Here is a 17,945-nt window from a genome sequence, read left to right on the forward strand (position 1 = left end):
AGTGACGACCGGTTTCATGCGCATGCAGATGAGCATAATGGCGGAGTGGCAGGTAGTCTACACCTTTTATTTTACTATTAATGACAATGAGGTGCAGAGGTAGAGGTTAGTAATTTTTTAAATAATGAATTAAACAACCATCAAAAGCACACAAATGCTATGATCTACAAGTATGACACCAGCAGCCAAAGTTTGGACAGAAATTCTTTATTAGGGCAACATCTGTAAATGTCAGATGAGGACAGCAACCGATCATACAGTGGAGGTTTTAGAGTACACAGTCATCTATATCCTCGATTTAAACCTTTATTTTCCTCAATATATTTAATGACACAATGCAGTGACATGATGGACAGAGGTTATCATTACTAACACTAGAATCATTCAATTTGTATGTTTTACATGTACAGCAACTAACTGCTTTACAAAAAGCTAAATAATACAATATATCATCACATGTATTTACAGTGTAGTAAATATACCTTTATCAATTTTTACACAAAATTATTTACAGAGGTGGAGCTTACTGCATAAAAAATGATGGAAAGAAACAGTAAAACAGTGGCCAATGGTTAAACATATTTTGCATAACCTTGAGATGTGCCAGTTAAAGAGATATCACACCAGCGCAAGACACAATTGACTTCAGTTGAGAATGATGAAAACCTACAATATATTTACAGAGAGCTCAGTCTACCTTTCAGAGACCGTTTCTGCTCCCAATACTTTTGTCTGTTAATGGTGTGATAACAGGTGGTAGGGTGCTCTGCATCCAGAACTTTTCAGCTTTAATTTCTATGCTTTATCATCTTAAAAGGAAGACCGATTGGCCATTACTGTATATTAAAGCAATGTTCGAGGAGAAAAGCTATTTTGACATTGTTTTATTCTTGCATTGAACAAAGTGGTTAACTGATATCTATAATACTGTCTCTCCTGAGCTACTGCTAGTACATTTTAGAGCCTTTAAGTGACCATTTTCAATTTCACATGAACAGAAAAAATTTCAATTCACTCAAATTAGGACAATTCTTTTCAGTTCTTTAAAGTGGCACATTTCCATGAAGTAAAAGCAAGGCAAACACATTCCCTCTGGCCTACTACCCTTTATGAAGAGACACTGAGAAAAAGAGATCCATTGAATATACAAAGTGTGCTCTGTCTGGTATACACTAAAATAAATACAAATAAAAACAGTTGGTTGGGTTTACCCTTCAAATCATGAGCTAGAAACAGAGATCTGTAGTTCCTAAAGTCTGATGAGGCCAGAACTAAAGAATTAATCATTTTACAATACACACATCATAGCACATTATGAAGAATGCTGTGGTTATAGTTATCATTTACTGTACAAAAAGCACATACAAAAAGAAAACATTGTGGTTTGCATTGATTCATAGCTTGGTCCATCTCTTTCACTACTTGAATCATCTCTCACCCCCATATGAAAGCAAACTAAGTTGTGGATTAGTACATTAGACTTCTCTCAGAGGACTGTTTATCAAACACAGTAGTTTCTGAGTTTGTGTGTACTATATTGCAGTTCCTAAACTTTGGTTTCCTTTCATCTTTTAAAATGTTTGGTAAACTTGTTCCATTTGACTTCTAAAAACGTAATTTTTTTCCCTTTCCATGATGAGGAAGTGCTTCTGCTAGACATATAGCCTCCTGATTCAAGTATATTAACGTTTGTAAACAAAATCTAGGCATTGGAATCAACTTCATTACACAAGGTTCATTACCTCTCAACAGCACCAACACACTTTGATTTTGGAAAAAACTAAGTGCGCACATTGTTCATTTTCTTGTGGTCATCATGTCCAATCTAAACCAGATTAATAGAATAAGAAAACAAATGTAAGTTTAAGCATGGTTGTTAATTGTTAAAATGTCTGGATGTAGGTGAAAAACTAAAACTGTCAGTATTCATATCCTCATATCCTCCCTTCCCCCATCTCTATACACTGACTCCTACTCAGTTTACATAATTCACTTAATGCACACGCTGGCCTTAGACATTTTTGACTTGCTTTTGCTAATGGAATTGTGTTTGACCCCAGGATTAACATCAATGTTAACAAGCACACTTACAAAAACATTCCGAAGGAGTTGGCACAAGCTTCCAAAACAACCATGACTTCAGAGAGACTGTGTATGGCACTGGTTGGTTTCTTGGTACACAACCTCAAACAGCAGAAACTAGGAACCAGGCTCCACGAGGAAATGGAATGGTGTGACCAGAGAACTCCTCTGCTGCCTAACAAACTGCACCATGTTGTTAGAGAAAGGAACGTCTCTGTTTGCCACACATCTATCTGTGCAAGGCCTACTGGACCAACTGCAAAGGCTGAGAGAAAGTCAACCATGATAAAACTACCGAACAGATTTGCTAGTCTTTGGTGCAACATCCCAGGGCCTGCCGCACTGCATCATGGAACTGACCCCTATGCCTGCCTAGACCTTTACACATGCCACACTACAGACTAATGAGGGGAAGACAATGGCAAAAGAGCCAATAACACCCTGTACAGCTGTACTCCCAATACACACAGTTCTATCTGCGAACAGACAGCCTAACCATAGTCTCAATCCTGCACAAAGTTATTTTTTTTGGCATCATTTCCTTATGCTGATGTTAAACATGGAGAACACTATTCAGCAGGTGTGTGTCTTGAGGTGATTAATTACAACCATAGTTTCTTTAATTAATCCATATTTCAAATCTTTCAAATTAAATCAGACTTTTTGCAATGATAAAATTCAAAGCTCACTAAAACAAATCACAACTATGTCATTGTAATTACTATATAACAAATACCTTATTGTACTATTTACATCATGAACAGGGACAGATTTACTAAAGCTTTTGAACCAGAACATAATTGACACCAATTTTCCTAAAACAAAGATAAAAACAAACATAAAAGCCATCACTGTTCTGACTTCAACATTTCATTCACTCTTGAAAAAACAGGTGCAACATTTGCACATGCACTTACTCAGCAAATCTGGTCCCTAGTGTCATGGAATTTGTGTGTGAATACTTGTTTTGACAAGAGGTACCGAATGTTAATGTTTTACATAAATATTTAACCATACAAGGCAATTATCAGGCAGCAGATTAATAATGCCTGTATGCTTGTCATTCATAAGGTATTGTTTACAATACTTATAACTGTATATATAAATATACATTTATTCAGAGTAACCATCTACAATACCTTTAATGCTGTATGAAGCAATTTTTTCATTTCTCATTTCATTATAAACATCTGAAAACCCTAGAAAAGGCACACAATGAACAAAACAACCTCCCAAGTGTATGGTTTGTATGTGTGTTTACAGTAAATTGGGGCAAGAATGAAACAATTATTACTGAGAAAGACTCCCACTATAGATATATTTCAAATCTCAAAGCTAAGGACAATTTCAAATGTCCAATCCAAATTTCCAACATTGGACACTATCTATTCCTGTTTTCCAGATTTTCCTCCTTTACTTTCCTTGACATAGTGTTATAAAACGTGAATAGGGTGCTGATTAAAAGCAAACGCTCTGAAACCTGCAGGGCTGCTGTTCTCCAACACCAGAGTGGCCCACCTGGCAGGTTAGCATTTTTTACATCACAAATCTTGTTCTAGAGGCAGCCCCACAGTGGTCACTAGCTGGCACAGCCACAAAATCATAAAATCTAGCACTAACCTTAAACACACTGCTAACCCTAATCTTAAATTAAGACCAAAAAGCACATTTTTGTTTTCATGAATTTTTACAATATAGCCAATTTTGACTTTACAGCTGGGCTATCTAAGGGGAAATCGCTCAGTTCTGCCTCCAGGACAAGGCTTATGACGATAAACATCAACCTGCCGCCTAGTTGGCCCTCTGACTCATGTGGGAATAAAAATACTGCCTAACAGAAATCCACACAGCTTTGACAATCACTAATCAATAAAGACACATGGCTTAGCCATCATTAGATTGTCCCTGACACAGCTCAAAACAGGGCCAATTGATAGTCCAGCCCTCAATAGCACAGTAAACCACTAATGTCTATTGTTGGTCGTGCTTTTCACAGATGTTGCTACTACAGGAGGGTTTAGGGCATTTAGCGATTTCCTCCACAATGGTGTGTGGGTGTCAGGGTACTGCTCTCCCTCTGTAGCGTCTCTCTGGTGGGTGAGAGGGATCCCTTTCCTCAACGCTGGGTCCCAAGGCACAATGCCTCTTCATGGCTATGTGTCCCAATGAGATACATCTGCAGCTTGTCCTTTGATCTAGTTCAGCCCCATTGGCAAAGCTCTCTCAGCTTGAAGAAAAATGTCCTACTAACACCACTTAGAAAAGGCAACAAAACCAAATAAACGTACAAGCATGTTGAATTACAGAAAATTGTGCAAATCACAGAAATGGTCTTCTCGTAATACTTTGTCATTATGAAACCAAATTAAAACCAGAAAGAAGCAAGACAACAAAATGGCTTCAGACACTATGTTCCCTACTTTTACTGCTGTGTTGTCAATGTCAATGCTTTCTTTCAATTTATGCTGTTTTAAAAAAAAGATTCCGATGTGGTTCAGTATGTGACACAAAAATACACAAAACATAAAACCCGCCAGACTCTTTCTCAATGACATCTCATACACTGACTGTTTCATAAACAAAACTGCATCATATTCAATGTTCTTGATCGTCAAGCAAATATGGCTGACTGGACAGTTTAGGGTAAAAAAAAAAAAAAAAAAAAAAAAAACGGAAACTGAGGAGAATCAAGGCTGAGATAGATAGATAGAACGAGAGATAGAAAGAGAAGAGGAGAGTTGGAGTAAAAGTGCAGCATGATGACTGGCGTGGGCGACCCCAGTAAGTGGTCCTAGTGGTGGGCCTCTCTCATACGATCTTCTTGATGCTGGGCCGTTTGAAGCTGCCTGCACTGCGCTGCTTCTGCACCTGGCTGGCAGAGCCGTGGCGCGTGCGTCCGCTGTTGCAGTGACCCGTGGTTGGAGAGAGTTCCACATTCTCCTTGTCGATTCCTGCCGGAGGACACACGCCAAACACAGGCCATCAGGTATAATGTGTCACACTAATACATTAAAACTATTCTATAATTCTAAAGTAACTTAAAAGCGTTTGCATTATCTACCTGAAAAACTAAATGTAAATGTAATCTACCTTTATATGGCTATCAATACTGTAAAAAACACAGGGATTCTAAAGCTACAAATCCAACAGCAGGGGGAGCAGTGAACCCATGTACCAATGGCTGAAAACAAATGCACCATTTCTGACCTAAGTGCCCCGACTTCTGCAAAGGATTGCTCTGTATTTTGAACAGTGGTGAACTATGAGGGCCTTCAGGGAAGGCCTAAGGATTTATAAAAATATATATATATTCTTTGAAATATATTTTTTATTTCTATTTAATCTTTACAATAAATGTAATGATCTTCTGATTTCATCTCTTCAGTTTGTGTTGGAAAGAGAAGTGTTAACGGTGAAGAGAAAGAAATATCCAATCAGGATTTTCTTTGGTGGTCTCTGGGTAGAAAAATCTAGCTAGCTCAGCCAGCCATTGGCTAAGTCTTAAAAAGCTGTACATAAGGCCTCTACCATTCAACTGTATCAGAGCAGAATTTTGGAGTGACAGTGGAATGAACCAATCATAATTTGGCTTGCAAATGGTGGGACTGTTGAGAAAATCTTGCGGTGCAAGCAGTAGTTTCCCATACTAATGCCTCAAACACACCTATAGGTTCATTGCACAAAATGGTATGCAGCATCATCTGGATGTGTGCAACAAAAGTAAAAAATTCAGCTTTTCTGCTACCATTTCTGTCAAGCCATCTACGCATAGAATTTGATGCATACTTTTAAAAAATCCAATGTCTGCACCACACAGAACCAGTGGTGTAAAGTACTTAAGTAAAAAATACTTTAAAGTATTAAAGACATTTAGGGTTCATCTGTACTACACTGTTTATATTTGACAACTTTTACTTCACTACATTCCTAAAGAAAATTATGTACATTTTACACCATACATTTTCCCTGACACCCAAAAGTACTCATTACATTTTGATTGCTTAGCAGGAGAGGAAAATAATCAAATTCACACACTTATCAAGAGAAAAACCCTGGTCATTCCTACTGCCTCTGATCTGGCAGACTCACTAAACACAAATGCTTCATTTGTAAATGATGTCTGAGTGTTTGGAGTGTGCCTCTAGCTATCTGTAAATAAAATAAAATAAATAGAAAATTGTGCCATCTGGTTTGCTTAATATAAGGAATTTGAAATGATTTATACTTTTACTTTTGATACTTAAGTATATTTGATACTTAAGTATATTTTAGCAATTACATGTACTTTTAATAAAGTATATTTAAATCCAAATACTTTGAGACTCACTCAAGTAGTATTTTACTGGGTGACTTTTACTTGAGTCACTTTCTATTAAAGTATCTTTACTTTCACTCAAATGTGACTATTGGGTACTTTTTCCACCACTGCACAGAACGCACTGCAACTGCATCTGCAACGCAATTCTGCAAGGCAGCGTTCCATGGGAAATTAATGTACTTCTGGTGTACCAAAACGCAATAACCTGTAGGTGTGATCGAGGTGTAACACTAGTAACGTTAGCTAGCTTGTGTTGTAGTAGTGTGACAATGTTAGCTAGCTTGTGTTGTGGTAGTGTGACAATGTTAGCTAGCTTGTGTTGTAGTAGTGTGACAATGTTAGCTAGCTTGTGTTGTAGTAGTGTGACAATGTTAGCTAGCTTGTGTTGTGGTAGTGTGGCAATGGTAGCTAGCTTGTGTTGTAGTAGTGTGACAATGTTAGCTAGCTTGTGTTGTAGTAGTGTGACAATGTTAGCTAGCTTGTGTTGTGGTAGTGTGACAATGTTAGCTAGCTTGTGTTGTAGTAGTGTGACAATGTTAGCTAGCTTGTGTTGTAGTAGTGTGACAATGTTAGCTAGCTTGTGTTGTGGTAGTGTGACAACGGCGGCTGCAGCAGCTGTTATCAACTTCAAGGTAAATGTTGTTGTTAATTCGTTAATATTCCCCATTTCAAGATGAACTCTCAAACTTCGTTGCAGTGGCACCGTTTTTGGTTGCAGCTCGCTTGCTGTTCGCTATCTATTTGAAAATAATGACTGTAAAACAGTGTTGCATTTAAACTTTAGATCACCGGTTAGTGTGATGAACGTGGAAGTAATAGCTGGCTTGTTAATTACATTTTTTAAATGAAATGGTTGTGCTTTTGTATTGTTCTGATTTCATGGGGCCTACTAGAGTGAATGGGCTGCTTATTCTTTAACATTATTTGATTGTGTGTGTGACTGCAGCCTGTCTATCAGCCGTGTCTGTGTTTCACCAAAACGAGCTCTCCTTCAGCGCCATGGAGTGCACAGGTATGACGGTCGCTGTCCTTTCAGCACCACAAGCCTTTCACCTTTGATGCAACACTGTTGTTGTCGCTATTGGTTATAGTGGTGTTAGGCTACCATAGGTTGTGTAAACAGTGTGTTTTTGGTTTTGCTGGTTACATTATTTTATGCTTTGTGTTATGTGTTATGTTGTGTTATGTTGTGTCCACTGTCTCTGTGTGTGCAGGAGCCCAAAGCGCGCCCAGGCCTATTTGATTCATTCATAATATCATCAAAAAGCATTGTTCCTTCTTCACTACATCTAGAACGGTCAGATTACAAAATATATAATGTCAGGCGCATTAAGAGATGCTATGTTTTCTGTTCTTTCCTTGATTTTGATACAACGTATTGGAAGATTTTTTGTCCCTCTGAAGGCCTAGGTCCTATAGTCAAGGTTCGCCACTGGTTTTGTTCAAACAGGACATACGGTGTATGGGCATTGAAACATGATGTACATCAACTTCCATCACAAATACTCGTAGTGTTGTTGGGCTTTGTGATGGGCCTCTGCTACCCCACACACCTCTGAGAGGCTGTGTCGTGTGCCTGGGAGTGAGGAGCAGCATGGGGACGAGGGGCTGTAATACCTGGCCGGACGTGGTGTGGGGCGAAAACAGCGGACTTAGAGCAAGGCAGAGAAGCTTCACAGACACAGTGAGAAAGAAACAGGAGTGAGTGTCCATGGCAACCCAAAAAGAGGAATGACATCAAACAAAGAGCAACATGATTAACAAAAACAACACTTAACCCAACTTAAAGGAGTGACAGAGAAATAAATCATGAGAAAAGTGATATAGAAAAAGGGGGCTCATTCTTTCATCCAAATAGCAGAAATGACAAAAATGTCTTAAATTAAGAAAACAAATAATGAAACATTTCCAAAAGTATAAAATTGAATAAATGGTTAAGACATACAGTATGACATTACAATACATAAATAAGTTGTTACCACTAATGCACATATTATAGGCTGAGACACTATTTGCCATTGCAGCTCTATAGTTTAATTGTATCCATTTTGGGGGGCACCACCTTGGGGGACCTCAAACGGGACCAAGTTGGAGATCGTCTATAAATTACACCGCATCCAGCACAACAAATGAGGCGAAAGAAAAGTTAACAAAAACATGAAATGGAATGTCTATGATGAACACTAAATAATAAAATATGACCTAAAAACATAATGCAAGGTTAGAGAGAGAATCAGCCTTACACATGGACCAAGTTGGTGAACCCACTATGTAACGTTACATATAAACTGGGTGGTTCGAGCCCTGAATGCTGATTAGCTGACAGCCGTGGTATATCAGACTGTATACCACGGGTATAACAAAACATTTATTTTTACTGATCTAATTACGTTGGTAACCAGTTTATAATAGCAATAAGGCACCTCAGGGGTTTGTGGTATATGGCCAATATACCACGGCTAAGGGATGTATCAAGGCACTCCATGTTGCGTCGTGCAGAAGAACAGCCCTTAGCTGTTGTTTATTGGCCATATACCACACCCCCTCGGGCCTTATTGCTTAAATATAGTGGATGGAACTTTTCAGGTGAGGTTGAATTCAGTGGGAAATGGATGGATACTTTATATCTCTCTTTAATTCTATGTATTCGTTAGTGCATGTTGATTCTCCTGATTGGTCAAATGGAAAGACTAAACAGGCCAGAATATTATTATGATGACGAGAAAATGCAAATAGGTCAAAGGTCTATTTAGTTTGCGATGGAGGCTACTGTAAAGCATCACAGCTAGTTAATTTGAAAGAATAAAAACTGTTAAAGAGACAGAAGGGCTAGATTTGGCTAACTCTCCGTGTGTGTGCGTGTGTGTGTGTGTACTGTATCTGTGTGCAGACCTGGGGAGTGCTGGGAGGTGGCCAGTGAGGTCATGGAGTTGGAGAGATTGAGGTTGGCTGTGATGCTGAGCTGGCTCTGGCCCGGCGGGGGGTAGGGCGATGTGGGCGTACGCAGACACTCCTCGCTCGTCTCCTCGTCGATCCCCGGCAGATACGTGTCAATCAAAGCATCCAGGAACTTCACTATCAGCTCAGCATAGTCCGGGATCTGGGTTTGCTGTGTGCACAGCAGAATGGAAAGGAAGTTAAACAGACAATAAACCTTCCATACTCTAAAGAGGCAAACAATTTGTCTGCTCACCTTTGAGAAGGGCCCAGCGAATCTCCATAGACCATTAAACCCAAAGCCTGAGAAAGAAAGTGAAGAAACAACTATTAATAAATCAACATTATCACCACAGAACCCATAGTTCAAACTGTAATGGTGTGTGGAGAGGGGGAGGAGTGGGTGTACTCTCACTCTGTAGGTAGGAGGGCTGGTACAGGGGTGGTGACTCCTCATGGTAAACCACACTCTGCACGATGCCATGGATGGGGTTTAGGAGGTTAGGGTCCTGGCACAGTGAGAGGAGGGTGTTGATCTTCGAGTCCAGCAGGTTGTGACTGGAAAGAAGACCACAACATGATATAAAGGCTTGTGTACACACTAACAGGAATATACAGTACCAATGAAAAGTTTGGACACACCTACCCATTCAAGGGTTTTTCTTTATTTTTAATATGTTCTACATTATAGAATAATAGTGAAGACATCACAACTATGAAGTAACACATATGGAATCATGTATTAACCAAAAGTGCTAAACAAATGAAAATATATTTTAGATTCTTCAAAGTAGCCACCATTTACTACTGACAGCTTTGCACACTCTTGGCATTCTCTCAACCAGCTTCATGAGGTAGTCACCTGGCATGCATTTTCATTAACAGGTGTGCCTTGTTAAAAGTTAATTTGTGGAATATATTTCCTTCTTAATGTGTTTGAAACAATCAGTTGTATTGTGACAAGGTAGGGGTGGTGTACAGAAGATAGCCCTATTTGGTAAAAGACCAAGTCCATATTATGTCAAGCACAGCTCAAATAAGCAAAGAGAAACAACAGTCCATCATTACTTTAAGACATGAAGGTCAGTCAATCTGGAAAATGTCAAGCACTTTGAAAGTTTCTTCAAGTGCAGTCGCAAAAACCATCAAGTGCTATGATGAAACTGGCTCTCATAAGGACCGCCACAGGAAAGGAAGACCCAGAGTTACCTCGGCTGCAGAGGATATGTTCATTAGAGTTAACTGCACCTCAGATTGCAGCCCAAATAAATGTTAAATAGTTCAAGTAACAGACACACCTCAACATCAACTGTTCAGAGGAGACTGCATGAATCAGGACTTCATGGTCGAATTACTGAAAAGAAACCACCACTAAAGGACACCAATAATAAGAAGAGACTTCCTTGTGCCAAGAAACACGAGCAATGGACATTAGACTGGTTGAAATCTGTCCTTTGATCTGATGAGTCCAAATTTGATATTTTTGGTTCTAACCGCTGTGTCTTTGTGAGAGTAGGTGAATGGATGATCTCCCCATGTGTGTCTCCCACCGTGAAGTATGGAGGAGGAGATGTGGCGGTGCTTTGCTGGTGACACTGTCTGTGATTTATTTAGAATTCAAGGCACACTTAACCAGTATGGCTACCACAGCATTCTGCAGCGATATGCCATCCCATCTGGTTTGCGTGTGTCGGGACAATGACCCAACACACCTCCAGGCTGTGTAAGCGCTATTTGACCAAGAAAGAGAGTGATGGAGTGCTACATCAGATGACCTGGCCTCCACAATCACCCAACCTCAACCCAATTGAGATGTTTTGGGATGAGTTGGACTGCAGAGTGACGGAAAAGCAGCCAACAAGAGCTCAGCATATGTGGGAACTCCTTCAAGACTGTTAGAAAAGCATTCCAGATGAAGCTGGTTGAGAGAATGCCAAGAGTGTGCAAAGCTGTCATCAAGGCAAAGGGTGACTACTTTGAAGAATCTAAAATATATTTTGATTTGTTTAGCACTTTTGGTTAATACATGATTCCATATGTGTTATTTCATAGTTTTGATGTTTTCACTATTATTCTACAATGGAGAACATAGTCAAAATAAAGAAAAACCCTTCAATGAGTAGGTGTGCCCAAACTTTAGACTGGTACTGTATATATTTGTTCATGGCTTTATTGTGTTGAAATGAAACACTTACACAACTGGAAAGACCCTAGGGAAGACAACACTAGCTTCAGCTAAAAACTCGTAGAGGATTCTCTGGTCAAAATCATCTGTTGTATTCTTCACCAACGTAGCCTGTAGCATAGAGGCAAGACAGGAAGGAACAGTGAGATACTTTATACCAGCATGTTACAAATAGGCACAAACTAATGGCGAGGAACTGTGAGAGAGGGAGTTTAAAAGAGAGAGACAGAGAAAGACAGAGGTGGTGGAGGAGAGCGAGTGGTCTCACCAGGACCGTGAGCAGCAGAGCCTGGATCTTGGGGTCTGTGAGAACCTCTTCATCCAGCAGCACGTTGGACTCCGACACAGACACCTTCCTCAGGGTGTGGTGGGAGATTCTTTGGGTCGATTCTGTGGGATGGAGAGAGACATGAGTCAGTGTCAAACCTCTAGCATCCCTGCCACAAACATGTAAGTGTCAGGTGAACAGGAGACAGACACTGACCTGGACACTCACCTATTTCATAATCGTTCTCCGCCACCCTCCTCATCTTTGGAGGAGTAGTGATGCCAGACTCCATATCTGGCCTCTTTGGTGCTTTGTTGTCTGATATCAAGTGATCAAAACTCTTCCTAGTGCCTGGTGAGCCAGCATAGAAAAATACATGATGGCCATGTTAAACACACAGGTCAATTCACTTAAACACTAACAATACCTAAATTAGCACAGACCTGGTGGATCCTCTATGGATATCTAGGTCAGCATGTCTAAATAGGCTAACTCCCTCTGACCAGTTCTCTCATGTTAAAATGCTTCTGTTGGTCTTTAGCAGTGCAGCATGATTGACAGGTGTCTTACCCAGCAGTTTCTTAGTGTTTGCCTGAGAAGGCTGGCCCATGTCCAGGCTCATGGACTTGCGTGTGCGGGGGCTGATCTGCCCCACCGAGGAGTAGTGAGCCACTAGGTAGCGTTCTGACACCTTGGGGGACGTCCACGGCTGACTCTCCCGAAGAGTCCTGACACAGGAGGGGGACAAAAAAACATTAATGAAAAGGTGAACAATTCCTTTTTGACATTGTACAATAGAAAGAGCTGAAACTAATCTTCATTCAGCTGCTCTGTCAGCCCTGTAGACTCACCTGCAGCAGGGGTCGCTGTGGTGCACAGAGTACGTGTCCATGGGAACATTCCCCATGGTAACTTCCGAGAGGAGCAGGGACTTCCTGTGCTTGAGGCTACAGCGGCTGCGGACCTCTTCTGAAACAGTGAGGAGAGCTACACACACAGACAGGCGTCATTTCACTACGAGATCAGTTTGTTTTCGACGCAGAAACCATTGGCATACAAATTAAGAATATCAATGAAAATCTGCGCCACCCGGGAGGCCGGAACGAAAATCACTTTTGTTTAAAGTCAATATGAACATGGGCATCCTGGGTTCGAGCCCAGGCTCTGTCGCAGCCGGCCGCGACCAGGAGGCCCATGGGGCGGCGCACAATTGGCCCAGCGTCGTCCGGGTTAGGGAGGGTTTGGCCGGCAAGGATATCCTTGTCTCATCGCGCACTAGCGACTCCTGTGGCGGGCCGAGCGCAGTGCACGCTGACCAGGTCGCTAGGTGTACGGTGTTTCCTCCTACACATTGGTGCGACTGGCTTCCGGGTTGGATGCGCGCTTTGTCAAGAAGCAGTGCGGCTTGGTTGTGTTTCGGAGGACGCATGGCTCTCAACCTCTTCGCCTCTCCTGAGTCCTTACAGAAGTTGCAGCGATGAGACAAGACAGTAACTACTAACAATTGGATACCACGCAATTGAGGAGGAAAAGGGGGTTAAAAATAAATAAAAATCCAACAATCATGAATATTCCTAGTATGGCTTCATTGAGGATCCCTCCTGAACTCACCTGCCAGGTAGGCCACACTCTGGGTGTTCACCTCAAACTTGTCACAGTTGAGGTGTTTTCCCACCAGGGCTAGCAGTGTGTGGAGAATCCGGATGGTCCGCGCCACTGTGTTAGGGGAGGGGTGTCTGTACCCTGAACAGAGACGTGGTTGGTTAGAGAGAGCTCAACCATGCCGACCCAATGCTTAGACACCCCCGCCCACTTACCTTTCAACAGGTGACCCACTAGTGCAAAGTTGAAGTTGGAATTGAAGTTGAGGCCCACAAAGTGGTCCATCTGTTTACAGTGCCACTCCAGAGGCTTCCTGATCTCCATAAACACCTCCTCTGGACTCTACAGGGGAAAAGAGGCGCAGATAGGGTTTAAATTTTTTGGAAATAATTAAATCAAAGTGAAACTGTGAGAAGACCTGGCCCAAAAAAAAGTATGAACGTTTGAGCTGAAGATTTGTAGAAGACCATCCTTTTGAAAAGTTGTCTGTGTGTTTAGTACCTTGTCGTTGAAGACCCTGAGGCTGTCCAGTGTGTGGAGGTTCTGCTCCAGCAGGGCGGTGCCGGCAGAGTAGAGATTGACCTCGTCCAGCTGGAGCACAGCCACGGCCACCCAGAACAGAGCCTTGTGCATGGGGGAGTCCTGGAGGAAACACAGAGGCTGTTATTTAGCCTCACCACTATTACCATCCAACACACACAGGCCCCTGTGCGTAGGCGAGCCGCCAACAAACACACTTGCAGTCAGAGCGAGTCTCACACGACCATTTACTGCCACCATCTACCATCTATCAGCAGCCTATTTACCACATACAGGCAGATCCAAAATAACTTCCCTCCTCTCTGCGTGTCAGAAGGAGCTTTGGGTTCTACTTTTTAGAATGCGGTTCATACGCACGCACACACAAATAAGTTAGCTCACCAGAACATTTAACACATCCATCTCTTAAATTATCCTTTGAGATCAGCCGTGTGTGTACCTTGTTGAGGAGAGGCTGTAGCTTGGTGAGAGCGATTACTGTGGCTTCTATCAACACCTGGCTGTTGTAGTTATCAGGTCCCTTTAGACAGCTCTCCAGACCCTATTGACAGACAAGACAACAGGTCAATTCAGTCTGCGCAGCACAGGTTATGCTACACACAGCATCTTTCAACAGACAGACCCTAATGAGACAGGATCAGACACTGCTCCAGCATTCACAACTACTTCCAAAACTTGTAGCAGAATCTATTCAAAGACTTGCAACGTTCCCGCGAGAGTAGCAGTCATGTCTGTAGATTTAGAACGCCAATTGGCAGATAAAAAGTGCACGAGATGGAAGCACAGTTACTTCAAGTGATAGATTCTATTTTGACAATAGCGATGCTTTAAAAAAAAAATTGCACTGACCATTGTCTTTTACAAGATACAGTACAGTCATTCAAGTGTTTTCAATTAGATGCATGTCCTGATTCTATGTATGACAGAATGTAGCGAGGAACAGGGCAGAGTGATGGGACACAGACCCGGTCTATGCTGAGCAGGGGGCTGGCCTTGCTGAGGATCCTGATGATCTGTTTGATCTGGCCGTGGGTCACCCTCTTACTGATGCAGCCAAACACCACCAGGGCTCTGGGCTGCAGGGACGGGTTGTACTGGAACGCAAACCTGACAGAGGGAGAGAAAAAGAGAGAGCACGGATGAACACACAGACTCCATTCACACGCATGCCTTATAAAAGTCAGTCAAGTTGACGGCGGAAGGTAGCCTAGCGGTTAAGAGAGTTGGGCCAGTAACTGAAAGGTCGCTGGTTCGAAACCCAGAGCCGACTAGGTGAAAAATCTTTCTATGTGCAATTGAGCAAGGCACTTAACCCTAATTGGCACTTAACCCTAATTGCTCCTGTAAGTCGCTCTGGATAAGCGCGTAAATGATCTGAAGCCTCTCTACATTGCTCTGACATTAGCACCAATAGTAATATAAGCATCAGATAATTGATTTAGAGCAAACAGTGTGGTTGGTTCCGTTCATTAGAAAAGTGTAAATGTTGTTACCATACCTCTGAGCCAGCTCTGTCCACTGGTCCAGCCACTTACAGCCAGGGATATCCCTCATACAGGCCTTGTGGAAAAGAGGAAACAGTTCGAGCAAATTCAAAAAAAAAAATATATATATATAGTTTTGTTTGCTAGACTGGGCAAGTAGAATATTACATTTGGTTGGTGTTCACCCAGCATCTAAACCGGTACAGTTTCATAGAGACGATGGAATAATGAGTGACGATGTCAGTGTGGTTATCTCCTGACCTCCATGATCTCCAGCAGGGCCTCAGAGACTGTCTCCAGGGAGGACAGGGCGAAGGTCTCCCTGTCGTAGGACCCGGGGGAGAAGGAGCGGTCGCGGTAGCTGGAGCGGAAGGCGATGACCGCAGCAGACTTGACCTTACTGATACCGAACAGCAGGTAGAACTTAGGCAGGGAGAACTCTGTCAGGCTCAGCCTCAGGACCTGCTTGGTCTCCTCTGGAAGAGAGCAGCACACAGGGGAATAGTTATCAGTTAGTTTCAGCAAGGCTATACAGTACATCAATGAAAACTCTCCCAAAAGTGTACATCTCTAGCTATCCATCTACTTTCAAAACACTGAATCAAGGCATGACACTCATCAACCCTCTGCCTTTTAAATTGTTTAACTTGTCTCTCTGTCTGTCCTCTCTCTCTACAGCCAGGGCCAGGATTTTTTGTGTGTGGCCTCCTCACCACTGAAGTTGAGCTGGGAGCAGGTACAGAGAGAGTGGATTATGTTGATGACCAGGCCGTGTGTGGAGGCGCGGAGGGACAGGGGGCCGGTGGCCACCAGCAGAGTGACCACGTGGAACAGGTAGGGCAGGTGAGTGGCCACGTCCAGAGAGTTGTTGAAGGACAGCATGAGCATGTAACGGGCCAGGATGGCAATGTCATCCCACATCAGATGTTGCTCCAGGGTGGGCGTGGGAGACAGACACGTCTTATCGATGATCTTACACATGCGGATGATCACCTGCAGACCAGACAAGGGATAGAGTTAAGGTTACATCAAAGGTCTGGTACGTAGCACATCACATTACCACATTTGACATCCCCATCTTCTATTATCTCTCCCATCCACCGATGATAAAGAGCAGGATGATTCATGACTCTTTCATGTCATTTAGCTAGCATCACTGTCCTGTAGTTAAAGGTTACAGGCAGAATTGGTTATGCAGCAAGTAATGTTTTATATCCCAGTCTGGTGTTAATCAATTGTGCAATAACAATTTAAACCTGTGTTCAGTGTTTTGCCTTGACATACAAGTACAGATAGAAGAGAAAAGAGACGTCACCCCACACAGACTGGCCTTTGTATTCAGTGGCCATACTGTTCCTGGTACTAGATCACATGATCAGCATTTTGTGAGGTAAGTTATGGATACTTCATTGGGCAATACACTCAATGCTCTCTTTAGGAGAAAAGTAGCTCAACAGTCAAAAGGAAATGACAAGTAAAGGAAGGACACCACATGTGACATAAATAGGGTAGGCACTTTTAAAATGTGTCTGCTTGTATGTTCGGTTTGTGAGATGTTTAAAACAAGCTTTCATACATACTGTAGTGGTATGGTTCAACATCTAACTGTAATCAGGGTATCTGCAGGTTCTATTAAGTTTAATTTAACACTTTTTTAATACCACTTGAAATGCAATTTAATACCAATTTTGAAGTATGCATGCAGCACACATCTGCTAATATTCTCCTCCAGAAATGAGCCAAAAGTAGTATTTTTAGGGCTGGCTCTTTCCCCAAAGACTATAGCCTACATGGAGCATATTAAATCAGGCAGATGTGCTATTTTAACCATGAGCATTCACCTGTAGACTAACGGAGTAGTAGCATAGTGGCTAGGTTATAGATGGCTGAAGCATGGGGTTGCCCATCTGCATTTGTTAAGGCTACCTCAATGGGCTAATCAATAGCTGGATCACAAACTCTTAAGTGTTCAGAAAATTATACTCAATACCAAAACAATACCAATGTGAAAAAATGCCTTAAAGTCAAATTTACATCACTGTTACTGTATAAAATAGTGGTCAACTCTGGGTGTGCAGGCTTTTGATCCAGCACTGCTCAAACACACAAGGTCCTTCCCTCAAAGTGAATCAGGTATCAAACGGATGTACTTCGAAAGCAGGGTAGCTAAGCGGGAGGGCTCTTGACTGACTTTTTCCAGTGCCAAGTAAGACATGAACAGACATTTAATCTAACAAGTTCAGGGAATGCATGATGGATATCTTTATGTGCAACATGTCAAAATAGGATCCAGAGTAATCCAATATCTTTAGAAATTAATTTGCCTGAATGTTTTTTGTGCATATTGGCCTAGGGGCTATAACGCTACATAATTTACAAATTGAGGAAGTGGGAATATAAAACCCATTAGCTAGATTGCTAACTCTAAATATGATATTATTGCTAGATAGCCACGCAAAAACGTTCCATCGGTAGGCCTATATAGGCCTCCTGATATATTCACCGTAAATGGCACGCTCATCTCCGTTC

At 41.9% G+C, this 17,945-nt stretch overlaps 1 pseudogene; it reads right to left on the reverse strand.

Annotated features, from left to right (window-relative positions):
- Window positions 1-191: 191 nt before the first annotated feature.
- The window catches only part of LOC129868641 (neurofibromin-like), an 82,961-nt pseudogene continuing 65,207 nt past the window's right edge, over window positions 192-17,945 (reverse strand).

This window comes from Salvelinus fontinalis, chromosome 13 (assembly GCF_029448725.1).
Source record: "Salvelinus fontinalis isolate EN_2023a chromosome 13, ASM2944872v1, whole genome shotgun sequence".
Classification (NCBI taxonomy): domain Eukaryota; kingdom Metazoa; phylum Chordata; class Actinopteri; order Salmoniformes; family Salmonidae; genus Salvelinus; species Salvelinus fontinalis.